This window comes from Ursus arctos, unplaced genomic scaffold (genome assembly GCF_023065955.2).
Source record: "Ursus arctos isolate Adak ecotype North America unplaced genomic scaffold, UrsArc2.0 scaffold_34, whole genome shotgun sequence".
In the NCBI taxonomy this organism is placed as follows: Eukaryota; Metazoa; Chordata; class Mammalia; order Carnivora; family Ursidae; genus Ursus; species Ursus arctos.
Genome location: NW_026623030.1, coordinates 18488814 through 18515525, shown reverse-complemented (window position 1 = coordinate 18515525; position 26712 = coordinate 18488814). Strand labels below are relative to the sequence as shown.

The window sequence follows — 26712 nt, the reverse complement described above, 5'->3', positions numbered from 1 at the left end:
GCCTGCCTGTCACCTTCTCAACGGGCTTTATGCAAAGTGCTCCCTCCGAGCCTGTGCTGTTCGGTGGCCAGACTGGCTTCGCCAGGGCTCTGGGTGGAATTTGCTGTAAATGGGGTTAATCTCTACAATCCAGAAGATGAATACCGAAGGGCTCGTAAAAGCAAGAGAGTGCAAGACTGGAAAGCCCTGCTGCTCCAGCATGCTCCGAGTGAAGCCGGCCCTGGTCAGTGATTAGGAGACACTCTGGAGCAACCTTGAGGGGCAGAGTGTAATGGGTCATGAAGTATGTACACAATGGGATCAATTAAGAGGGTGGAAAGGCAGTGAGCTTTCCAGATTGCTTCAACCCTCTTTATTTGCCCTACAGAAGGAGCTATGAGTGAACTGGACAGCTGATGGTTCTGAAGGGGACAACTCTGTGTGTGTGTGTGTGTGTGTGTGTGTGTGTGTGTGTGTGTGTGTGTGTAAGGGTCTAGAGTCAACTTAAGATTTCAGGCAGAAGTGAGACTCCCCGCTGATGTATCTGGCAAGCCAAGAAAGTCTGCTCAAACAGCTGAAGGTCAGAGCTGGTGAGTCTGGGTAACAAATATTGGCATAGCTTTTATTTTGAGCAAAATCCAGGCTATTTCATCTTCCACCATGCTCCTTGGGAAAATATTTTCCAGGAGCCGAACTATTTCCAGACACAAAACAAAACCTGTTCATCTCGATGGGAGTTAAAAATGGGGAGATGGGAGTTCAGCATGTTTCCGTAAATACTCATTAATTCAACAAAATGATCCTACCATGGGCGAGGCACTGTGCTGGATAGCTCCGCAGATTGCTCCGCAGATAGCAAGATAAGAGCATTTTCCAATGACATATGTTGAAGAAAGAACACCTCATTTTTAAACACCAACTGTCTTTCCCGATTTAGGACAGTGAGTAGCTAAAGGCCCAGGGTGGCAAGCGGGGACGTAACTTTCCCTGGGTGCCGGGAATAGGGTTTTTTGTTTGTTTGTTTGATACCACTTCTGCTAACCACGTTTCTCAGAGTGAAAGTAAACATGACGGCCAAGGGAGTTGCACAAATATTTGTTCTTTGGTTAATATTAATGTATGTTCGTGTTTACTCGAATTTTCGAGTACACTCTGAATTGGTACTGACTGGCCATAAATGAAGGAGTAGTAGCAAGACCGGTAAGTGAAGGGGGGGACAGGTGCTTGTTTCTTCGAATCTATCTTCAGAGCCCCTAAAAGGTGTCTTGGTGTTTCTCTTTCCTGTTTTTCATCTTTATCACCAATGTCAAGTTCCAATTATTAAGGAGGAAGAGACGTTCACAATTACTAAGCACTCCTATGTAAGTGCTTTGAATTCATGCCCAATTTCACAACCTGATTTCATCCTCAACTAGCCTCTGAGAGGGAATTCTCATTCCCATTTTACAGACTGAGGAAATGGACTCAAAATGAAGTCAGCTGCCAAAGGTCAAATGATTTCAGCCTAATTCAGTGTGGCTCTAAATCTCCCCACATCTGTTCAAATAAATGAAAAGATATGTTTCCCTTTATGAAGCATAGAAAGATGGGAAATAAAATCAGAAATCAGAGTTCACTTTCCCTGGTGCATGGTAATGTTTGTTTTCCAGATCGTTCATCACTTGAGAGAGAGTAGAGAACGAACAGAGAAACTGAGAACTCAAGTGTCCAAAACTGCCATCGGTTGAACATGAAGTGTGGCTGAAATCACAAGGCTGATCAGAGAGAACATACAGCTCACCTGGATGTATTTGATCGACACCCAACTTTCTGTCAACTATTCATTTATAGCCTAAATTAAAATAGATCAGCAGCAAGGGCAGAGAAGCAGGGGGTGTACTGAGAAGAGGAGGGGCTTTGGAGTCAGATGATTATGATCCTAGATCCAAATGCCCTCTGCTATTAACAAGCTGTGTGGCCTTAGGCAAACTGCTTAACCTCTCTGAGTTTCAGTGTCCTCATTTACGAACTGAAGATAACTGAGACTCGCTTCAGCAAGGTTACAATGAAGTTTAAATAGGATAAAACACACAGAGAACACATCCCCACTGGGAATAATCAATAAGCATTAATTTCCTTCTCTTCTCCAGTCACTAGATATGCAGTTGTTGCTGAAGTGTCTGAGGCTACTTCTAAGACTAAATTGGGAATGGTATTAATAGACTATGAAGGGATTAGGAGATAATCCCACCGGGAAATTTACTGGAGGCAGAAAAATTACTATCCATCTCTATGACCAAAATAGGTGCATCTCTGACCCATGTACTTATACTTGTGACCCAAATGGAGTTGTGTCCACTTCTGAATTTGAGCAACAAATATGCCACCAGAGGGGCACCTGGGTGGTTCAGTTGGTTAAATGTCAACTCTTGGTTTTGGTTCAGGTCATGATCTCAGAGTCATGAGATCGAGCCCCACATTGGGTTCCATGCTCAGCGGGGAGTCTGCTTGAGGATTTCTTTCCCTCTCCCTGTGCCCCTCCCCTTGTTCTCTCTCTCTCAAATAAATAAATCTTAAAAAAAAAAATATGTCACCAGATATATGTATATTTTCCCAAGTCAAAGAATTAGTTCCACACAGATCTTCCCAAAGTGTATTTCATAAAGCTCAAAACTCATAAATATTTCCTAAACCAAATGAGCATTCAATTCAACCTGCAGGTTTGGAAATCACAACACGTTGCATCTCTCCCCAGGACGTTTTCATACACTTAATGGCAAACCTATTTGATTGACCACAGAACCCATTTCTACTTAACAGTTATGATTCACCTCATGAAACTAGTGTCCCAATAACACACACTGGAAATACTGGTTTTTAGACCAGTTGAAGCCTACTGCATTTCAACAATATTGAAAGAAAGAGAGAGAAATTTTTAGTCGCTTCTGACTTGACCTCTGTGATGGGAACCAGCTCCCACTGGCTTTCTCTTTCAAAGTCATTTCTGCTTTCACATGTGCTCACTTTAGTTTATTCTACTTAATATAACAAGGAGCAATTTATTCCTGTTTCAGAACATGAGAGCCAGACGATTACGCGGAGGAGGAAAAGGACATTGCCAAGAGTAAGGAGCATTACTGAAATCTAAGATCCACCATAAGGAACAAACAAAAGACTACGCTTGCGTCAATCTGGGCAGACGCTCACTTTCTGTGCTTCAAATTCCTTAAAAGTTCAATTGTCCATATTTGGCACATCAAAGAGGATTTTACTGGGCACATCAGAAGGGTATTCCTTTCAAAAGAGCCACAGAATCAAACGAGGACATAAAAGTACAATTTATCACTTTGTCAAGGTTCAGCAAGGTCCTGGTCCACAGGCTAAGAGCTCCTGAAACCAACAGGAGCCACCAATTCAATGATCAGTGACAAGAGTCAGTATGAACAGTGTCAATGAATTTGCAGAATACTGTCATATTTTCAACAGTTGTTGGCCAATGTTAGCCATAAAGTTGGAACTTTGTGCATGGCTGGTGCATTAAAACACTTTGCATCTGTCTCAGCAAAAGATGTATTCTAGTGTTCATGTCAAAAGCCTTACAAGAAGGAGAATTCTAAGATGTTCCCCACCCCACTGAGATTCCTAGCTCTTGCTGTCCTCACACCTTTCCCAGGTACACAAACACTAATCTAGGTGCTGCTAAGAAAAGATTCTGCAGAAGGAATTAAGATCCCAAATCAGCTGACCTGAAGAGACAGAATACCCAGGTGGGCCTCACCTAATCACATGAGCCCATGAAGGTGGGTCCACACAACGGAGACAAAAAGTCAGCAATTCAAAGAATGAGGCTCGATATGCCACTGCTGGCTTGAAGATGGAGGGGGCCATGGGGCCAGGAATGTGGGCAGCCTCTTGGAGCTGAGAGTGCTCCCCTCGGTTCTATTAGCCGCTTGAAGACACTGAATTCTACCACCAACAAGAATGATCTTGGAAACAGAATTTCCCCCAGAGCATCCAGATGACAATGCAGAGGACACTTCAGTTTCAGCCTGGTGATACCCAGAGCAGAGAACCCAACTCCACCGTGCTGGTCCTCCAACCTAAAGAACCATGAACTAGTAAGTCATGCTTTTCTAGGTCCAGAATCTCAGCTGATGGTCAGCCATCAGAATTAAGATGAAAAACAGAAGGGGGGGCGCCTGGGTGGCACAGTCATTAAGCGTCTGCCTTCAGCTCAGGGAGTGATCCCAGGGTTCTGGGATCGAGCCCCACATCAGGCTCCTCCGCTAGGAGCCTGCTTCTTCCTCTCCCACTCCCCCTGCTTGTGTTCCCTCTCTCGCTGGCTGTCTCTCTCTGTCAAATTAATAAATAAAATCTTAAAAAAAAAAGATGAAAAACAGAAGGGGCAGAAACATGAGTCAAAATCACAACGAGATTTCACTTCATACCCATTAGGATGGCTATTAAAGTAAAGGAGAGTGACAAGGGTTGGTGAAGATGTAGGGAACCTGGAATCCTTATACACTGCTGGTGGGAATGTAAAATGATGCAGCCACTTTGGAAATGGTCTGTTGGGTCCTTAAAAGGTTAAATATAGAGTTACCATATGACCCAACAATTTTATTCCTACATATATATCCAAGAGAACTTAAAACATATGTCCACACAAAAGCTCGGACATGAATGCTCTTAGTAGCATTTTTCATAAGAGACAGAAAGTAGAAACAACCCAAACATCCATCAGTGGGTGAATGAGTAAATAAAACGTGACAAACCCATACAATGGAATATTATTCAACTGTAAAAAGGTGAGAAGTACTGACACATGCTACAATGTGGATGGACCTTGCAAACATTACGCCAGGTGAAAGAAGCCAGACGCCAAAGGCCATATACTTCATTCATATAAATGAGTCCATTTATATGAAAGGTCCAGAATAGGCAAATCCATGGAGGCAGAAAGGAGATGAGTGGTTTAGTGGTTGCCAGGGACTGGGGAAGGGGGAAATAGAGACTAATTGCTAATAGGTATGGGGCTACTTTTGGGGTGGTAGAAATGCTCTGGAATTAGATGGTGGTAATGTTTGCAAAACATAGCAGAAATCCTAAAAACCAATGAAATGTACACTTTCAAACGGGGCGTTTTTATGTTACGTGAGTGACGTTTCAATAAAAATTTCAAAAATAAAAACAGAAGTGACAAAGAGCTCATAATTTTTTTTCAAATACATCCATTCATCGTGTTTTATTCCACCCCCCAGCTTTTTATTGTAAAAAAGGTTCAAATACACAGTAGAGTTGAAAGTGAAGTCCTGGTATCTTCCGCCCATATTCAACAACCGCTAACATCTTGCCATATTTGCTTTAGTGTCATATTGCTTTTCTGTCCATGCACCCACACACATGGTTTGGTTTTTGTCCTTCACTGGATCATGTGTGCTCGTCTTGCCACACCATGAGTTTTTTGAGGGTAAATAACTTCTTTTGCATTCCCCATCTAACAATATACACTGGTGTCATGTCACCACGGTGGTACCTTCCAACGCTCTGCACACCGCAAGACCCTTCCTTTCATGGTGTCTTATTCAGATGAGCTTTAGTTACTTAGAAAACTTAACATTCATGAGGATTAAATGTGGAGTACTTGGCACACGGTGAGCGGTCAGTAGCTGGTATTGTTGGGTCACCAATAAACCAGGAATTACTAAAATAGCAAATGAGTACCCTTGAAATTGGGTATAAACAGCAGATCAGAAAGTCTTCTGAAATAAGTTAATGAAAACAGTAAAATTTGTGTCCTAGGCTTATCATTGAGAGCTGAGGTGATAGATAGGGTTCACAGACAGGGAGGGGCTGCCTGGAGCTCTGGGTTGCTATGATTGATTAGCGATGTCTGCCATGGCACTGGATGTGGTCTCTTCTGAGTGGATGTGTTTTCCCCGTGGGATCTAGAATTATGAATACAGCATGAATGCAGAGTAGAGGTCTTTTGGAAAGGTCAAAAATCAATTTTGATAAAGACATCTAGGTTCTTACTCAATATTCTTCATTGTGCCTGACTTTTCTCTTCCTGGTGTCATTTTACTGCTTACCTATGCAACCTCCCCCGCCCCTACCCGCCCATTCTCTTCTCCCATCATCCTTTCTCTATTACCCTGGTGACAGAAACTGCAGAAACGTAACAGACAAAAACAGCACATGGTGTGATTGCAATCAAATTCTAACATCCCGGTTATGCACACCCAGATGCGTGGAGGGAAGGGTAAGCGTCGTCAAGCGTAAAGCTCACCTTCCTTCCCCCTCTCAACTTGAGATAATTCAGCCTCTCTTGCCTCCCTCCTTTGGGAAGTGGCTTCCAGGTATAATTCTTCAAACAGGGAAGATTTTTAAATGTCTCTACATCAGAACTTGATTCACTATCTTAAGTGAAGACTCAGCACTCCAAGCCAGGGTGATGATTTCTATAAATATTTTGGCATTTCCTTCGTGATGCTCAGCCAAGTCATCTCTTTTCTCATACATGAAGACTTTTTTATGAACCTGCTCCAGATAATAATAACGCTTTGCATCTATATAACATAGTATTTTTCAAAGAATGTTCACAAAAATTGTCTAATTTCTTCTGACCTAGATCAGGAAGGGTGTATTACGATTCTCATTTTGCAGATGAAAACACTGCAGTATCCAAGAAACTAAGAGAGCTCCCTGAAATCACATACGGTGGTAGAACATGCCCTGTATTTCTCCACGAACATTCTTGGTGGGTAGCGGAAAGAGCCTGTCCCACCTAGCAGCTGCATGAGAAATAGAGGCAAGATAGTAAACTTCTCTGAGCCCCTGCTTCCTCACCTCTGAGAGTGCAGATGTGAGAGCTGGCTCTTAGGCTTGACATGGGAGGGAAAGGTGGAGAGGGTGCCTACCCTCTCGTGGCATGCTGAAAGACGGCCCTCCAAAGAGACGTATCTCCTTCCTAATTCCTGCAATCTCTGCCTATTACCTTACTTTGGCAGAAGATGTGATTATGTTAAAAATCTTGAGATGGGAAGATCATCCTGGATTATCTGGGCCGGCCCTGAACATAATCACGTGTATGGAGAAGGCAGAGGGAGATGTGATACTCAGACACAGAGAGGAGAGAAAGCAATGTGGAGAGAGGACCCACACATACACACCACACATGCACGCAAACATACCACGGACACACACACACACACACACACACAGAGCCCGAGGGTGGTGATGGTGCCCCTCGACGACAGCCGCCAGGAGAATTACATGAGGTGATGTCTGCCCCAGGTCTGGCAGAGGTCGTGGCACATCATTACCACTCAGTAACTGCGAGCTATTTTTACAACGGGGAAAAGCCACCGTCTCAGGGTAAAACTTAGGCTTCAGGGAGAAATCTGGATGAGTTTCCTAGGGCTACTGAAGCAAATGACCACGAACAGGGTGGCTTAAAACAACACAAATTGATTATCTCACAGTTGTGGAGGTCAAAAGCCTACAATGGGTGGGTCAGCGGGGCTGCACTCCTTCTGGAGGCTCTAGGGGAGAATCTGCTTCCTTGTCTCTTCCAGCTTCTAGAAGCATCCCCCCCCACCGTGTTCCCCGGCTTTTGGTCTCCTATCATTCCAGCCTCACTTCTGTGGTCGTATCTTCTCTGATCCTCCTGCCTCCCTCTCATGAGGTCTTTTGTGACGACTCTGAGCCCACCTGGACACTCCCCCATCAACATGTGCACAGGTTCCACAGAGTGGGGTGTGGCGTTTTAGGGCATCATTATTCTGCCTACCCCACAAACCTGACTACTCTGCTTCAGCCACCAGAGGGAAAAAGTCCTCCAAATGGACTTGCTGTTTTCTTTTCCTTTTTTTTTTTTTTAATTGAACATGGTGGAAAAAGACAGAAATCTGCATTTAATACAATATTTTTACCTAGCTGTCTCCAGTACATGTTGAGGAGCCTGTTATATTAGGGGACTTGGAATCTGACAGGCAGACCACTCGCTCGCCTCACACACATAGCAATGGGGGATGGCCGAAGGAACAGCGTTCCCGACTTTCCTTTAAAACATCAGGGGACGACTGGAGACCCATCACCCAGCAACATTCCTGCTGCTACTTGTCAGCAGCTCATATAACCAACGGGAACGTTCCCTCCTCCCCACAGTGTTCCCAGCCACCTCATTTCCATGACATCAGTGTTTTTTTTGATAGAAAAGAACCCAGCAAACTTTCCCAAAGGAATACGCCTGGGCCTGCTCTTTACTTCTCTGCATCTCCTACTTTCTTTTCTTCTAAGAATCTTCTGTGCCAGGCAGTCCCAGGCAGTTTCATATTTAACTGCTGCCTCTTTGCCCCACAGGGTCCATCCCTCCCTCCTTCACTCATCGACCCCCTCCTTCCCTTCCTTCCTTCCTCTGACATCCCTTCCTCTCTCTCCTTCTCCGCCTGGAAAAACCTTCTCACTAACACAGATGTTCAAACCTGACATGCAGAGGGGAGGGAGGGTGTCTAGAGCTCAGAGTAGTTAAGACTCAGTGTAAGAAAGCAGACTAGTGGCTGTCAAGGGCAGGACCAGGTGGGGGACAAGAATGGGAAGTGACTGCTATCGATATGCGGCTCTTTTGGTGACAGTGGCACAACCTTGTGAATATTCTAAAAACCACCGATCTGCATACTTTACATGGGTAAGTTTTATCTCAATAAATATATTTTTTAAAAAAGAGTCTAACTAATAGGCTCAGTAAATAAGACTAGGCCTGGTTTCCTCAAGAAGTGTACCTGTTTTGCAGGAATTTTCTTTTCTTGGTAATCTAGAAGGCTATATATATATTTTAATGCAAATGTATCCTAGTGATTTAATGAGTGATAGTAGTAAGAACTGTGTTTCATTTCAAACCTCCTAGAAATTTAATCCAACCTCCCTGCTCACTGGGGTTCATCTTACTTGCTGGGTGCTGGGGAGACAAAGATGGTCATCCAGGGTCCCCCTCTCTAGGAGCTCTGTGTCGACTGGAGAAGACAGTCGGATTAATGGACCGTGATGCCACGATACGATAAGGGCTGTGACAGAGAGAGGCAGAAAGACCTTCAGGAACACAATAGGAAGCCCTGGAATGCATTTCGAGCACCTGTACCGCTGAAGCCAGAAAGCACCCCTAAGTAATACTGTCCTTGGCACCCCGACGCCGCTCACAATGCTGCCTGGCCCCACCTGCTCACCAGCGCCTGGGCTCCCGGGTGCCTTCCTTGTCTCTCGTTCTACCTGCACCCCCTACCTTGCTACGTTGCCTTAGCCTGGGCTCGGTTGAAAAGCGCGGTGTGCCATGCTAGGGAGGTCTGCCCGGCAAAGCTGACATCTCGTCCTAGTCTTGAAGGACACGTAAGAGGTAGGCAGGCAGAGAAGGACAGAAGAAAGTGTTCCAAGCTGAGGATGTACCTGGGCAAAGACACCGGGGTGGAAGGATAGGGAGTCTAATTCCAGCAATTGTAAGGTGTTCTGTGTGACTAGGCCATAATGCAGTTATGCCCCATGGATGGGGGAACAGAAGGCCTCATGAGGAGTGTCATGCTGAGGAGTTAGGACATTATGCTAAGGCCTACAGACACTCCTCAACTGCCTGTAAAAGACACGAATGTTCACAGCAGTTCTGGGCACGAGAGCCCAAAGGTGGAAGCAACCCAGATGTCCATCGACAGATAAATGCGTAAACAAAATGGGATGCTTCTGTACAATGGGATATTATCCAGACATAAAAAGGAATGAAGGACTGACACCCGCTGCAACCTGGTTGGACCCTGAAGATGTGGTGCTCACTGAAAGAAGCCAGACCCACGAACACACATGGTATATGATTCCACCTGCATGAATTCTCCCACGTAGGCAAATTCGCAGTCCGAGAGTACAGCGGAGATGACCAGGGGCTAGAGTCGGGGGCTTAGGGAGTTGTTGCTTAATGGGCGTGAGATATCCTTTGGGGGTGACAGAAAAGATGTGCAAGCAGACTGTGGTGATGGTGGCACATCATTATGAATGGAATCAGTGCCACTGAACTGTACACTTTTAAATGGTTAGGATGGCATATTTTTATGTATGTTTTACAATTTTTTTTAAGTATGAGAAACACAAATGTTGTTAGAAGCATTCTTCATGATAGCCAAAAGGCAGAAGTAGTAACCCAAATGTCCATCAACAGATGAGCGGATACACAAAATGTGGTCTCTCTACAACAGAATATCACTCAGCCATAAGAAGGAACGCAGTACAGATACCTGCTACCAGCACGGATGGACCTCCAACACATACACTAAGTGTAAGAAAGCCAAGCACAGAAAGTCACATATAGAATCATTCCATTTATACAAAATGTCCCAAATAAGGAAATCCACAGAGACAGAAAGGAGACTGGTTGCCAGGGGCTGGGGAAGGGGAGAATGGGGAGTGCCCACACAGCGGGTACGGGGTTTCTCTGGGGATGGCGAAAATGTTCCAGGACTGATTGGGTGATGTTACACAACACTGGTATAGTAAATACACGTGCATTATATTCTCTAAAGTGGTTAACTTTATGTTATGTGACCTTTACCTCATTTTCTAAAAGGATGAGAGGAACAGCTTCCTGCTTCAGCACATTATCGGTCCTACAGCTGGAAGGGTTTACGTCACAGAGCAGACCCCAAAGCCCAAGGCAGGGTCTCCACTCAGATGCGACTTGCTCCCAATTCCATGGGGACAGCTGCCAGTCAATCAGAAGAGGGGGACCTTTGAACGCCCCCCCCACACACACACACACGGCAGCTCTCAAACTGAAAGTCTAAGAGAAGTGTTTGTGTGGAAAGTAGGCAGACTCACAGCCACTTCCAAACAGTCGGCCCTGCCTTCCCCCTTCCCCCAGCCACAGGCCTGAACTCACACTGACTAGGGTCCCGGCCTGCTCTGCCAGCCCCGTGAGGGCGGCTTCCCCTCTGACCACATTTGGAAGCCACGGCAGGAAGTAGCTCTGGTTCTGGAAAGCTCCCGGCCACGGCCTCAGTCCTCCCCAACCCTCCCTTCCACATACTGTTTTTAAATTTCCTCCGGATGATTTCCAGCTCTGGTTTTTGGTCTTTCTTCTAAAACCACAATCTTATTCCTTCTAGTTCAATGACTCTGGGAAGAACTCAGCAAGGGCTCTGGAAGATTCTGGGGTGTCGAGAATGAAGTTAACACGGCTCTGCATGCCTGAGCACTGGCTTGGTTTCTCTCCCTCGTTGAGTCCTTGAGTCTTTATGATAAGCAGGGGCATTAATTTTTCCCTCTGCGTGAATGAGGCCACCCACAGGCTCCAGATGCAGAGAGGAAGGAGTGAGGAAAAGCTGAGCCACGCAATCTACTCACTGAGCCAGTGGTCTCGCTGCAGAGGGGCCTCAAAGCCAAGGAGAGTGTTAACAAGAAAGCAAACTAAAGAGAAATTTGGATGATTTTTACAACATTTACATTAAGATTTTCAGTTGCCTTAGGAGAGTCTATGGTGGCTCTCAACGGTGATTGTGGGGGTGACTCTGTCCCCCAGGGGATGCTTGGCAATGTGACACTTCTGGTCGTCGCAGGTGTTCCTGGCATCTATTAGACAGAAGTCGGGACGCTGCTCGACATCCTACAACACACAGGACAGCCTCCCTGCAACAAAGAATAATCTAGCCCAGAGTATCAATAGTGCCAAGGCTGAGAAACTCAGGGATACTGTATTTACATTAAAAGACTATTTTTATCTTATATTTTGAACATAAGCTAGTCAACCAGAAAAAGTAATTTTACATAAAAAGACATTTAGATAGGACCCCCAAATGTTACCCAGAGTACTTCCTAATGATAATAGTCTTAAGATAGAAAATTAAATAACACAGAATCCCCAAAGCTTCCTCACCTTTTTCATTAATCTACAAATCTAGAGACTAGAGATTATTTGAATATGTGCCTGAAACATCCATGGTGGGAATGGCTACACCACAGAGGAAGTCTATATGGGATTCTGGGACTCTCAGCTCTATTCCCAGATGAATAAAGTGACTTCTGCTCTCAGGTTGCACACAGTGTGACAGGCTGCCTGAAAGAAATGCAAAAATGCTATAAAGATAGGAAAAGAAGCAATTCACTTCTTCTAGGATATTCAGGAAAAATAACTGAGAAGGTGAATTCTGAACTGGGTCCTCCAGGTAACTCTTTAAGAGAAAAAAATGAGGAAGAATATTTGAGACAAAGAAAGAGTTAAGACACTGTTATGTTTTGAATTGTGTCCCCCCCACCCCCAAAAGATATGTTGAAGTCCTAATCTCCAATACTGGAGAATGTGACCTTATTTGGAAATAGGGTCACTGCAGATGTAGTTAGTTAAGATGAGGTCATACTGGAGTATGTGGGCCCTTAATCCAATATGACTGGTGTCTTGACAAGAAGAAACACAGAAACACACCATCTGAATGCCATGTGAGGATGGAAGCAGAAATTGAGGTATGAGGTTACAAGCCAAGGAATGCCAAGAATTGCTAAGAACCACCAGAAGTGGGATGAGCAAGGAAGGATTCTCCCTACAGGTGTCAGAGGGAACGTGGCCCTGCCAACACCCTGATTTTAGATCACTGGCCTCCAGAACTGCGAGGAAATAAACTTCTGCTGTTTCAAGCCACCCAGCTTGTGGTACTTCGTTAGAGCAGCCCTAGGAAATGAATACAGGCATACGGGAGTTAAATAATGTAAAGTCCCTTCATTCTGAAAAATCAAGTGGGTAACTGTTTCAATCAATGTGGTGATGAAACAGAAAGATACAATGTTGAGAAAATATCAGAGAACCTGTCACATCTTTCTTGAAGGCTCTATGGAGGAGGTGAGAAAAAAGAGGAAAGTGACAGAAAGTGATAGAAGACGATTCATGAGACGAGAATTATGCCCAGAGCTGCCATAAATTCTGAAAAAAGAGGCAATATGTAGGACTGCACCAATGCCAATTTTTGACCAAACCATCAACTAAGATCTTTTCAAACCCTGGATATGAGTAGTGTCAATGATAAGAAGATGTATTTAAGACTTTAGTGTCAGGTTACAACCAGGAAGGAAGCAATAACTAAAAAAGAAGGAAGACGAGGAGTAGGAGCAGGAGGAGGCAATGAACAACTGGAAGCAAATAAAAAATACAATTCCAAGGGGGCGCCTGGGTGGCACAGCGGTTAAGCGTCTGCCTTTGGCTCAGGGCGTGATCCCGGCGTTGTGGGATCGGGCCCCACATCAGGCTCCTCTGCTATGAGCCTGCTTCTTCCTCTCCCACTCCCCCTGCTTGTGTTCCCTCTCTCACTGGCTGTCTCTCTTTAGAATAAATAAATAAAAAATCTTTAAAAAAAAATACAATTCCATTTATAATACAAAAAAAACATGAAATAAGTTTTTCCAAGTGTGTATAAAACCTAAATAATTAAAACTACAAAACACTGCTGAAAGAAAATTTAAAAGACTAAAATAAATGGGACAATGTACCATGTTCATGGATGGGAGGAATCAAATTGCTAAGTTGTTGATTCTCCCCAAATAGGTCAATTCAACATGACACCAACCGAAATTCCAACAGAGTTTCTACAGAGAAACAAGCTCATCCTAAAATGCATGTGGAAATGCAAATGTCCTAGAATAGATTAAACAATTTTTAAAAGAGAACAAAGCTGGAGTACTTACCTGATCATGGGGCATTCATTGAAAAGCTAGACACAGATCAATGGAACAGCACAGAGAGTTCAGAGATACGCCCATAAGTATATGGCTGATGGATTTTTGATAAAGGCACCAAGGTAATTTGATAAGGACAAAAATATCTCCCAACAAATGGTGCTGGGACAAATTCCTACATGGCAAAAATAAACATCAAACCTTACTACATAACATATACAAAAACTGACCAGCGTGGAGTCTGCTTGTCTCCCTCTCCCACCACTTGTGCTCCTTCTCTAATAAATAAATAAAATCTTTAAAAAATAAGTAAATAAATTAGAAGACTGACACCACCAAGTGTTGGCTAGGATGTGGGGCCACTAGAACTCTTACCACTGTTGGTGGGAAGGTAAACATGGTGCATCTACTTTGGGAAAAGGCCTGGCGGTTTCTTAGAAAGTAAATATATACCTACCATACAAAGCAGCTGCTTTTAAGTATCTGCACCAGAGAAATGAAACCATGTGTCCACACAGAGACTTTACACAAGTGTTTATAATAACAGCTTTATTCATAATATCCCAAACCTGGACACAGCCCAAATGTCCAACAACAGGTGAACAGATAAACAAATTGTGGGGAACTACTCACAATAAAAGGAAACAAGCTACTGATATTTACAGGGTTGTGGCTGAATCTCAAAAACCAATAAGGGCAGTCAGACACAAGAGTACATACTGTCTGAGTCCGTTATATGAAATTATAAAAATCGTAGAACTACAGTGACAGAAAGCAGATCAGTGGTTGCCTGAAGCCAGAGGTGAAAGGAGGACTGACCTCAGAGAGGCTGGAAGGGATTCTGGAGATAGAAATAGTAAATAGTCTACACTCTGATTGAGGTGATGGTTATCTGGGTGTAGACATTTGTCAAAACATCGATCAGTACACTAGAAATGGATACCGTTTCTTGTGGGCAAATTATACCTCAATAACGTTGATTAAAGGAATAAGGAAGGCAGAGGTAAAGATCTCCATGCTATTTCTCGAGCCCAAGGAGGCTTGGCTGGGTTGCGGCTTGATCCTGCTCTCTGTTTCAGCAGGCGACATTATCTGGGCGTTTTGCTGACAGGCAGCCAGAGACTGGGATTCTGAGTTTTTCTCTGCTGACTTATGCGTATGTCTTTCCAGCACTCAGTAAATGATGACAGTAAAAGGTTTGAGATCAATTCTCATCTTGTGTGCTCTGCGGCAGGAAACTCTGATTGTGATTCGCAACATTCCCTCTGTCAGCCTCTCTTTGAAAACGCAGTGAGAGTGAAAAATTTGTCATTTACCTGAGACAGAGAGGCTGGTTTTGGTAAGCATCGGCCTGCATCAAGAGCCACTTGGCACAGCCTCTGACTGGGATGAGTTGAGATACTTGGATCCTCATTAGTCTGTCTTCAAACCAGGAGCCCCAGTGGGGCCACCTGGATCGGTGTGAGGAGTGTGACTATTGAGAGGTGAGAGTCTCAGGGGCTGATTCCCTACCAACCTAAGCTCATGTTACAGACTCGCAGGGCCAGAGAGAACCATGAGAATCACTGAAAGGGTCTCCCCATTCTTGGGCCTAATGCTGTCTAAACCATTCCGGACAGGTGAGGTGACAGTTTGCCCTGGATGACCAATTGCTACGGTGACAGCGAGTGACTGTGTGACATGTTAAAGGAGTAGTGAACAATCCGAGGGCCAGGGTCAATCCACCTGCCACACTGGGGTCCAGGCAGCCACCACACGAGGGCCTAGATGACCAGGGAGAATCCGGCCGGTGCCCCGGGACTGGTTACCGAAGTCAGGAGCTAGTCTATCCAGGGCTACTGGCGGGAAGCAAAGGGATGAGGGAGGCAGAGTAGACTTAGGGCCTGGTCATCCACATGGTCTGTCCACCTCCCCGCATGTCCCACTCCACTCAGCTGCTACCCAAGAGGCAGGGCAACATCTCTAAAATGGACTGCATCATTTCTTTTTCCAAGACCTTCAATGGCCTCCCTTGCCTTCAGGATAAAATCCAGAAAGTCAGGATAAAATCCTGACTGTGGACTATGAAGCCCCGTGCATGAACTATTCCCCCAGCTGCTTTCCCATAAAGCAGATTCCAAGCTCCCGGCCCGGAGATGCTGACTCTGGAAGTCTGAGATGGACCCAGGCTTCTGCACTGGCAACAAGTCCCTGAGATAATCCTGTTACAGGTGACCCACAAGTCCTGCTTCAGAAATTCTGTCCTCCAGACCGGGCCTCCCCTGTCCCCTCTCCTGGCATGCTGCTTGCTCTCCCCTGGCCCGTGACCTCCAAGTGCACGAGGTCCCTACCTTTCCTTTGTGGCAGGATCCAAGTCCTCTCAGGGGCAGGGGTCCAGGAGGGCCTTTAAGAGGCTTTGGCCACTGGCCCCAATCTCCATCAACTCCCTCATGCAGTCTTTGATTTAGAACACTCTCATTTCCTCAAAGTCATGTAAAGTTTTATTTTAAACTTAGCTTGGAGACAAGATATTGGTATGTGTATTTGGGGTAGAAAATTCTGGAGGCACCAGAGTTCTTTCCTATTCCAAGATGTTCCAGTGACCTGTATTTCTTGACCTAGAAAGTCAATCTCTGGCCCAATCCCACCCCATCCCGTTGTTTGAGTTAAATGTCTAGCTCCCCACTAGGCTGAAAGCCCTCTGGGGGCAAGAGCTTCATCTCCTTCCTTCTTTGCTTCATCCCAAGAGCCGAGCACACTGCCTGGCATACAATTAATACTCAGTAAGTATGTGTTCCATAGACGTGAAAGAGCAGGTGGTTTCTGGGGGACCTCTGAGTAAACAAAGTTCTCCTGAAATCTGGGGGGCCACCAAGGCAGGTGGGCAGAGACAGCCTAACAGAAGGAAGCAGATAGACAGGTCCTGGGCCAGAGCGGAGCAGTGGCCTGCCCCTGATATTCCCCGCTGGGGCCAGTACAAAGGCTTGCCCATGCAACTGAGGGGTGGGGGGTGGCAAACCCCTTGTGTACCAGCAGCCGAGGGGGGCTCACTCCTAATACCAATGAATGCTTGCGAATGGCTTCAGGGCTCTTCCCAACCTTTTAATCCTTTGTCAGATGTCATTGGGAGAGTAGAAGCCGCAGCATCTTTATCATTCAAACGCTGTGCTCAGGAGCCAGGTCGAGGCCTTACAGAGTAACTGTGGGCAAACCATGTACGTGTGCAGAAGTCCTGCAGAGCGCTGTTAAGGGGTCTTACTGGACCCACTCCATGAGCACCCTCCTGGGCCACAAAGGTCTGAGTGTACCCCAGTTCTCTGAGAGCCCCAGCCAGCCATGTACCCCCAGGCAATTACCGCTACCTCCTCTTCCCACACTCCTAACCACTGCCTGGGGTCTATGCAGGGGATTTCTACCCTACACATGAGGAAACTGAGTCAAGGAAGGTTATGGAACACCCCCGATCAAGAACTGAAGGAGGTGGAGTCTTAGAAGTACAAGGAAAGAGAAAAAAAAAAAAAGAAAAGAAAGAAAGAAAGAAAAAAAAAAAACCAAAATCATGCTTCTTTGTTCGCCTTCTGGAACGGAGACTTCCAACTCTCCGGAGCGAGCATTACATCGGGTTCTGGAATGTTTTTCGAGACGAAGATAGCTTTCCCATCCTGTCGTGTTTTTCGCTCTCCTCTGATTCCCACCTGCTTGTTGCTGTCTGCTGGTGTCACACCTTCTGCACACTCGGAGCTCAGAGCAGAGTCGGGCTGGGTGAAACCGGGGCTCCATCTGCCCGCGTGCTTGCTGGGGGACGTCTGAAGGTAACTTTGCGCCGGCACCCTTTGCCAGGAGGCTGAGAAGCCGTCTGCAGTACCACCCGGCTCCCAGCCACTCTCGGCAGAATGAGCCGGTACCAAATCCAGCCCCTGGTGCCACTCAGCCAGATGGCAGGGGAAGCAAAACAAAAGTGACCTTGTTAGCAGAGTGTGTCTTCCCCGGGAGAAGCTATTTTTGTTGTGGTTGTGAACTGAAGTGTGTCTCGGCTGAATTTCTCCTTCCCTGCGAGGGCTGTGGAATGTTAATTTGTTCCAAAGTTCAGCATTTTGATTAGAACCAGGAGTGCCAGATTTTGTCAGAAACGGTTTGGAATGGGGTAGGCGCGCGCTCACTCGCTCTTGCTCTCCCTCTCTCCCTCTCCCTTGGCCGCTGTACAAAGTAAATGTTGTTGTAGCAGCTGCTCTGGGGGAACGGCCCATCACAGATCAGAGCTGAGGGGTGAACCGGCTCCTCCCTGGCTGCGGCCGTGACCTCAGTGCCACAGGGTCACCCAGACTGGGGACGGCAGTGGGGACGGAGCGTTAGGGCACACCCTGGGCTTGCGTGGAAAGAGCAAAGAGCCTGACACAGCGCCTGGAACATGCGAGTCCTGCGTGCTGGAAAAAAGAAAAAGCTCCCCAAAGGCCTGAAGCCGGCTGGGTTTTGGCAGCCCAGAGGTCATGTTCAAGGTGGTTCTGGCTTCTGAGGACCTTCTGTCTGTCTTTATATTTGGTTCTCTTCCCTGACCCTCTTCACTCTCCTCTCTTTAATGAGTTATGAGCCCCAGTACCATGGAACTGTATTCTGCACTACAAAACAAACATGGACAAGAGGACAATGCCCCCAACTTCTGGCTCAATCCTGGCCCCGCAGTCCTTCCTGGAGGTAATCAGGTGCAGCCTCATCAGGGCTCAACAGTATCAAACCTACTGTTTGTCAGTCCGGTGAATAAAAAATGGGTTTGTTTTCCTGTTTGTCTTGTAGCAAGACTTAGTGGTTAGAGGCATGGACTTTGAACCCAGGATGCTGGGCTCTGATCCCAGTCTTGTAGTAGCAGCAGCAGCAGCACCAGTAATAGTAATAGTAGTGGCAGCTGTGTGGACGAGTTACTCAGCCTGGCTGAGGCTGCTTCATCTTGTGTCCAAGAGGAAGGATTCTAGTAGTTACGTCATGGGGTGGTGGGGAGGGCTGAAGGACTTACTTACACGGTAGAGTGCTCAGATCAGGGGTTGGCTTTTATTGTCACTGCTGTGATTCCCTGGTCACTCGTGACACTGGCCACAAGCCCGCCCACCCACCCTGCACCTTCCCTTGCAATGTAGTGTAGATGACTCCCCACATTTTCCAGGTTCCACACTAAGGCTGGGAAAGAACTCAGGAGCAGTGAACATTGGACTTGCGCTCCAGCCCCTGTGTACCCCTGTGGCTTCTCAAATCACCTCTTCAAGGTTCAGCCCAGTGTGCAGTGGCTTTTGTTTCTTCCAGCTGGGACAACTAAGATCCCAAGGGCAGGGGGACTCCTCCAGAGACACAGAGACCACGGAGGCAGCGCCAGGACTGGTACTCTACAAGGCAGCTCTCCCTCTCCCTCTCCCTCTCCAGGGCCCACACCAGCCAGCTGGTGGTAGCCTCCCGAAGAGCCGGGTTGAGGAGGATCCTGAAGTACGGCAGAGCTCATGGGGAAAGAGATGCTCTGCCGTGAGCACACGAGGGTGGTAGTGGTGTCTGCCACCCCCTGCTCCCCCCGCTCCCCTCCCGCCCCGAGGAGCAATGCCTTCACTGACGGTAAGGGAAAGAACCTCCGTTATACCCAGGCAGCTCAGGCTCCATCTCTCGGCCTCCTTCTTCCTCCACCTGATCTGAAGGGGCCTTGGTTTGTGGTTCTGAAGGGCTAAGTGGCCTGTGCAGCAGCCTTTTCCAAGAGGAAATGCTGGATGCCCCGGGCTGCTTCCTCCTCCACTTAGTGGCCATGTGAAAGCTTGGCAGGCAGCAGGTTGAGTGGGTATTCAGAAACACCGCAGCAGAACCCCGAGGCAACAATTGTTTAAGAGCACTCGTAAGCCTGCAGCTAGACCTGGCTCTCCACGAGGCCTATATACTCTTGCTGTTGGATCAATACTTGGGAGGGGAGGAGCAGATGTGCGCACCACGTACACAGAGGCGGCCGCTGCTGTTCAAGACTGTGGCTCCAGAGGCGCCTGGCCAGCCTCCCTCTCCCTCTCCTTTCCCCTTGCTGGCCGAGGGTACTGTGGACGGCTCTGCGGCAGTCTGCCATCTGCTGCTGCAAACATCTGTGCTTGCTGCCTTCCACGCAGAGGAGCTGTCTGTCCTTCCTTCCCCACCTCCCTCCAGCTGTTCATCCTCCCCTCTCCCCGAGATGGCCATTCAAATGGGTGTGCAGACTGTAGGCAGATGTTCGGGATGCTTTCCCACCTGTCCAGGTATGGGACAGCCGACACCTCCTCATCAGGACCTGGGCAGCTGGATCTGCAAACCTCTGATGGCTCACAGGTGTGCCCTGCTTTGAGAAAACCCAGTAAAGAACAGAGTCCAACATTTAGAAAGAGGACACCTGTGGGCAAGGTGACTCTACATTGCAGAGTGACCATTCTAACCAGTTTGATTATTTCTTTTCTCTGCTGGTTCTAGGTTTTTAACCAGAATAAGAGGAGTGCCTATTGGATCACCTACGAGCTTTTCCAACATTCACCTGGCCAGTCCCCAAGTTTCCTACTCCCAGACAAACCAGGTCTGGGGAGGAGAGTTAGTTGAAAGATGTCCCTAGGGCCCAGATAATGCTGATAGATCCGTCTTTCACTACTACCACTGCTATCCTTGTGCATTTCAGCTTTGGTATAAAAATCAGTAATTACCTACACAATGGGGAAAGGACAGTCTCTTCAACAAGTGGTGCTGGAGAAACTGGACAGCTACACGCGAAAGAACAAAGTTGAACCCTTACCTCACACCATATACAAAAATTAACTTAACATGGATTAAAGTCTTAAATGCAAGCCCCAAACCTATAAAACTCCTAGAAGAAAAGGGAAAAGCTTCCAGACATTGGATTTGGCAGTGACTTCATAGATATGACATCAAAAGCACAAGCAACAAAAGCAAAAACAGGCAAATGGGACTACGTCAAACTTAAAAACTTCCGTGTATCAAAGGAAACAACCGAGAAAGTGAAAAGCCAACCTACAGAATGAGAGAAAAGATTTGCAAATCATGTATCTGATAAGGGGTTAATATCCAGAATATACGAGGAACTCCTACAACTCAACAACAAAATAACCCAAAAAAACAGATTTCAAAATGGGCAAAAGACTTGAATAGACAATTCTCCAAAGAAGACACAGAGATGGCCAAGAAGCATATCAAAAGATGCTCAACATCACTAATCGTAAGAGAAACGCAAATCAAAACTACAATAAGGTGTCATCTCACACCCATTAGGATGGCAGCTATTGGAAGAATAGAAAAGAACAGGTGTTGGCAAGAATGCAGATAAGGTCGAACCCTCGCACACTGTTGGTAGGAACGTAAAATGGTGCAGCCATTTTGAAAATGAAAAGCCAGTGTAAGGATTCCTCACAAAATTAAAAATAGAACTACCATAGGATCCAGCAATCCTACTTCTGGGTATATATCCAAGGAAACTGAAATCAGGACTTCAAAGAGATATCCACTTCTGTGCATGTCTGCACAACTGATGCATGTTTTTGTGAACTGACCATTTGCTCTTAGAGGTGATCTACACAGACCTTCAGGGGCTAGGAGAATTCTACTGAGGCACCGTGCATTGTGCTATTATATTTTATAAATAAGGATACAAGGCATACATATTAAGCTTGCAAGGCCTGGAAGACTAGTTCTGGAAGATCCCCTGAGAAACAAGGGTTCCATGGTCAAATGAGTTTGGGAAATTCCATATTAAAGAGAACTAAAGAGGTTTCTAAACACGGGATGTCTTTTAAATGCCAAAGTACACGGTCACTCTCAAAACATGGAAAGAGTATGCAGCATTGCTCAGGTTCATTTAATGTTACAACTCTCCTAGATCCCTCCTTTGAGGAAGATTTTGCAGTAACCGCAGGTAAAGGACGAGCTAGAAGAATTTTGCGTGAATTCACCCTGGAGGGGATTAGAGAGAGCTGGAGGCTGGCACAGTTATGGAGGTTCTCCCTTTTCACTCATTCACTCATTCATTCATTCAACACACACTGTTAAATATATGAAAAGCCAGGCCTTATTAAAGACACCGGTGATATGAAGATGGGTGAGAATGGGCTGCGCCTTCAACCTCCCAGAGGCCAGGAAAATCTGAATGTCAGAAGCCCCACTAAACCGACTTAAGTCAAAAAAGTGAAAGTCATGGGCTCAAATGTTTTGAAAAGTCTAGGAAATGGGTGGGAAGGTGAAACGAGAAATTATTACAAAAGCCCAAGAAACAGATGATGAGAGCCTGGGGCAGCAGAGGGAGGATGGGATCCAAGAAATATTTCATCTGTGAAATACTGGATTTGTCCAATCAACCCATACATGATTTTATTCCGGGTGCTGCAGGGATACAGAACAAATAAACACAAGACATGGTCCAGAGCCTGCAGGAGTTTATATCTAGTTGATCCACTAATTATCAACTATCTCCCAACGAGGCTAATGGATTTTGTCAGAAAATGAAAATGGCACCCAGACCCAGGTGTACAGAGTGCAGAAAGGGACAGAAAAGACTGGCCGCCTCCTCCTATGCCCGTTGTCACAACATGTGCTACCTTGGGGACCCAACTACTGGGTGACAGATTGAAAAGATGCACCTTTTTTTCTCCCACGGTAAGCGGAATAATCCCAGCATAAGAGAGGAAGGAAATCGAACAAAACAGGAACAAGGGTGGGGTGGGGTTAAACAAGCCAAACAGGACAACAAATTAGAAGATGCCGTAGTCGCTGCCAAGTTCCGCTGTGCCAAAAGGAAAGAATCTGCCCCAGGAGTCAGGTGTGACTGCAGGCATTCGGAAGGATGAATGAATTCCTCAGCATGCTTTAGGAACTGAGGCTCCCTAAAACAGCCTTCTGCCCCCTCCGCATCACTTCCTCACCCCTCAAATTAAACAGCAGCCAACAATGATGTGAACCATGAGTGCAGCTCGGAGGTACGTACGCTTGTAGAGGAAAGAGGGTGGAGTCAGGAGTGAAATTCAAGGTTGATGTTTTATTAGTTTCTTCCCAGCATCTGTGGGTCTTGGGGTTGCAGACCAAGGCCAAATGTTCCCTCTGAGCATTCTAGGCTGGGTGACTATTATTTGCATTCATGCAGGGGTTGGGGACAGCAGGCTGGCTGGAGAGGGTGTCCTTTGATTTGCAAGCTTTGGGAGGCTTCTTCCAGGTGGCTTTGGAAACCCAGTCCTATAGAATGCCACTCTGTTCCTATTGATATCTTCAGGAGTCATTCAACACCCCCTGCTTGAAACCTATCAATGATTTTCCACTGCTCTGGGGCAAAGGTTATGATTCTTCATGACCCATATGGTCCTGCCTTCTCTCTAGCTTCACTTTATCCATGCTTCTCCTTATTCTCTGAACTACACCTCACTGATGCTCTTTTAAGTGTTAATTCCTTCTACCACAGGGCCTTTGCATATGCTATGTCCATTGTCCAGACCTCATTTCACACTTAGTTCAACTGAACTAACTCCTGTTTGTTTTTCCGATCTCAACTCAGCTGTCTCCTCCTCAGGGATGCCTTTTCCAGGACCAATTTCTCCATTACACACAGCAGGTACTGTGTGTTGGGTCCACGATACCTTTAGGAGCTGTGAAAAAATGCTTAATTTCTTTGAAAATCAGAAGAACAAAGTGACTATAATAACGACTATACAATGATGAACCTAGCCTGGATTTATACTAACGCAGTTGTAAAAGGTAATTTTTTTTTTTTTAAATGAGAAAAGGGCCCACCAAGGCATGAATAACTGCACCCTAGCCCTCTCAACCTCCCAGCAGCACTGGCCAGGTCTTCCCATTAAATGCTTTCCTTGTGCCCTGAACTCTTCCATCAACACACTTGTCGCAGTTGTCATTAAGTACGTGTCCTCTAAACTACAAGCTCCATGAGAGCAAGGACCACATCAGACAGGTCTCCAGCCGGCATCATAACACAGTGCCCGGCTCGTCACGCATGCTCAATAGACATTGCTGCAGGTGTGGCTGAGCTGAGGCAGTCCACCTGCATGGCTCAGCCACGTTCTAGGCAAGAACGCTGACTCGATCTGCTTCGAACCACCTGGCTGGCTGGCAGGTCCGAGGGGAGAGGACAGGATGGGAAGCGAGAGGAAAGACTCACAGTGGACGTGGGGGAAGCAACAGTGCCAAACTTCTCCCCTTGGGGAGCAGCGTGGGAGGGGTGGCAGAGACGGAGCATAAACAAACATTTCCTTGTCTGGTAGGTCATTTTGTAATTATGTGCAGGTCAAGCACTTCAGGCTCCCGGAAGTCAGACAATATCTGCTTCCAGAGGCCATTAATGGTCAAGGGCCCCCAGAGTGAAGAGGGACTTTCATTAGAAGGTCTTGTCCTATTCAGGCAGGAAGCGTGCTAAGTGACAGTCCAGAGCGAAACAACGGAGCAGGCAATAAGCCGTAGGAAGGGGCGCTGACCTCAGAGTTTAGAGAAGAGGAGGGGGAACAAAAACATATGAACTCGGGGGATGGGCCAAGTGCGGTCTGAAGTCCTGGGCAAGGTGCTGGGGGGCAGGGAGGGGTGACAATGGTTTTGACTCTATGGTCCTGGGGAGGGAAGCTGGCAAGAGGGATGGAGAGCAGTGCCTTTCTCCACAGGACACCCTCCACGGAGGGAAAACGGGCAGCCAGTGAGAGAGAGGACAACAGGAGGCCACTAAGAGGGAGCAGATGAGGCTGCTGTCAGAAGTGGGGCTTGTCTTGCTCCCTGGCTCCCCTCCTTCACTCTTGCTCACAGAGATGGCGCGGGCTTTTGGTTCACCCTCACGGCTGGGTTGCAGTGCTTTTTGCAGTGCTCTGGGAGGGATGGGGTTGAGGATGAAGAGGGAGAAGGCGAGGCCTGACAGACAGTCAAAAAGAAAACTTAACCCCACCACCCCCCATACAAAACCCCCAACTGGCAGCAAACAGGATGGACCTGTGGCCGCATGCCAAGATCCTTTGGGTTCACATGTGACTCGGGCCTGGTGGCACGGCGGCCCCAGCTTCCCCTCACAGGAACTGGGCAGATTATGGGAAGAGGCACCGGCATTCTTAAAATTCCCCTGTCCTCACAGACCTAAAATTAACCTGACTGTTTATAGTGCTAGATATGGATTTGGAACACAATATTAGTAAATAACATAATAATGGTCCAGGGACCCAATATCTGAACTGCAGTTATATTTGCCTATGGCAATCAACTGCCAATGCAGTTCACAGGTCATAAGTATCATCGCTGTCCTTCATATTTGAGGATAACAGTGACTGATACTGTCCCTGTATGGGGCAAAGGTCACCAAAAGAATGAATCATACAACCTTTTTCTTTAAACAGCTTTTGGAGCTATCGTTCACATGCCATATAATTCAATGGTTTTTGGTATATTCACAGGGTTGTGCAACCATCACCACAATCTAATTTTAGAACATTTTTGTCTCCCCTAAAAGAAACCCCATACCAATAGCAGTTAAACCCAAGTTCCCCTTTCCTCCAACCCCTGGAAACCGCTAATCTCCTTTCTGTCTCTATGGCTTTGCTTCTTCTATACACTTCATATAAATAGAACCACACAATGTGGTCTTTTGGAGCTGGCTGCTCTCACTTAGCATGATGTTTTCAAGGTCCATCCATGTTGGAGCACCGCTCAGTGCCACATCATTCTCACTGCTAAATATTCTGTTGTAGGGATACGCCACATTTTGCTTATCCATTCAACACAGGTGGACATTTGGGTGGTTTCCTTCCACCTCTGGGCTGTTGTGAATAGTGCTGGTGGGAACATGGGTGCACTCAACCAAGTAACATTTAAAATTGCAACTGTACTGATTTGCCCATGACTTCAAACCCTGTGTATCTTTCTTTGGGCATAAGAGTGTATGAACACATACTTTACTTTCAATCTCATCTTTTCCAAAAAGGCAGTTTTCGGAGGGATCATGGTAGCCTATGGGTTAGAACAGGGGACTTCGTGAAAAGACAATACTTTAACGACTTGGACAAATGAAACTGCTGAGCTAGGCAGTCTTTTTAATGTGACAACTCTGTAGTGTGTGTTAATTTGTACCTATGCACTCTTGTGGGACAGGCCACATGCAGAGGTTGCAAACCTGGGACCTAGAGGTCAAATCCATCCCCACAGACATGCCATGGTGGGCCAGCATATTATATTCACATTATCTTACCCAGCACTAAAACAAAGGATAAAAATCTTAAAGTAATAATAATAAATACTTCTGAAAAATCAAAAAGGATAAAATCTTGATTTCTGCCATCTCTTGAAGATGTAGGAGGTCTAGCCCCATGCGAGTTGCCCTTTGAGATGGGCCACCCTCTCTCGGTTGCCAAGACCCCACAGCCCCCTGCCATCCCCCTGGTTCTGAGGCTCGGTGGTCAGTTATCATTCACATCTAGTGTTTTTCTGATGACAGAGAACCAGTTCTCTGTAGCCAGGCCTCCACCAAACATGAGAAAATCTAGCTGAGCGAGTTTTGGGACAAATGGGGAAAGCATTTCTTTGTGGAACAGAAAGGGTGAATGATTTAACATGCACAGCCACATACTTACTACTTACAGACATATTGCGCATCTCTTCTGAATGATGCCTGTCTATCCTCTCCCTACAGGAGCTGGCGTTTGCAGGCCTTGACCTACACTCTTCCCAGGTGTGTTTGCAGCCTCTCTCCTATCAGACTGGATCTCCATGTTCTTTGAGGACCATCCCTGAAACTTCTGTAATAGCCACCTTCCCCCTGGTTCCCTACAGCACCTACTATAGGACTATTGACCAAAGATGCCTCGATATGTGACAGGCTGTCAATTCCAATAAAATCTTTGAAGATGATAACAGGTACTTTTATGAAGCACTTGCTGTGTACTTGGCTCTGTTCTAAGCTCCTAGCTACTCAGGTACTTAGGTCCTTAGGTTTTCACCTAACCCACGAAGTGACAAGCAAAGTATGTAAGTTGCCCAAAGTCACCTAGTAAATGGTGGAGCTGGGGTTTGAAGTCAGATTCTAGAACCCATCCTTTCAATCACTAGCCTACATGCCATTCT

General features: G+C 46.4%; 2 long non-coding RNA genes across 3 annotated transcripts; both read left to right on the top strand.

Moving 5' to 3' along the window:
* The first annotated feature begins 358 nt into the window (after positions 1-358).
* Positions 359-5149, top strand: LOC130542478 (uncharacterized). Its single transcript, XR_008957051.1, has 2 exons — positions 359-569; positions 3033-5149. It is a non-coding gene; the product is annotated as an uncharacterized LOC130542478 (long non-coding RNA).
* Positions 5150-8213: 3064 nt separating this feature from the next.
* LOC123001934 (uncharacterized) lies at positions 8214-26496 on the top strand. 2 transcript variants are annotated; one of them, XR_008957042.1, is made up of 4 exons: positions 8214-8647; positions 20089-22592; positions 23177-23361; positions 26282-26496. It is a non-coding gene; the product is annotated as an uncharacterized LOC123001934 (long non-coding RNA). The 2 variants fall into 2 exon arrangements; XR_006411258.3 differs by lacking the exon at positions 8214-8647 and adding an exon at positions 17198-17444.
* Positions 26497-26712: the final 216 nt, after the last annotated feature.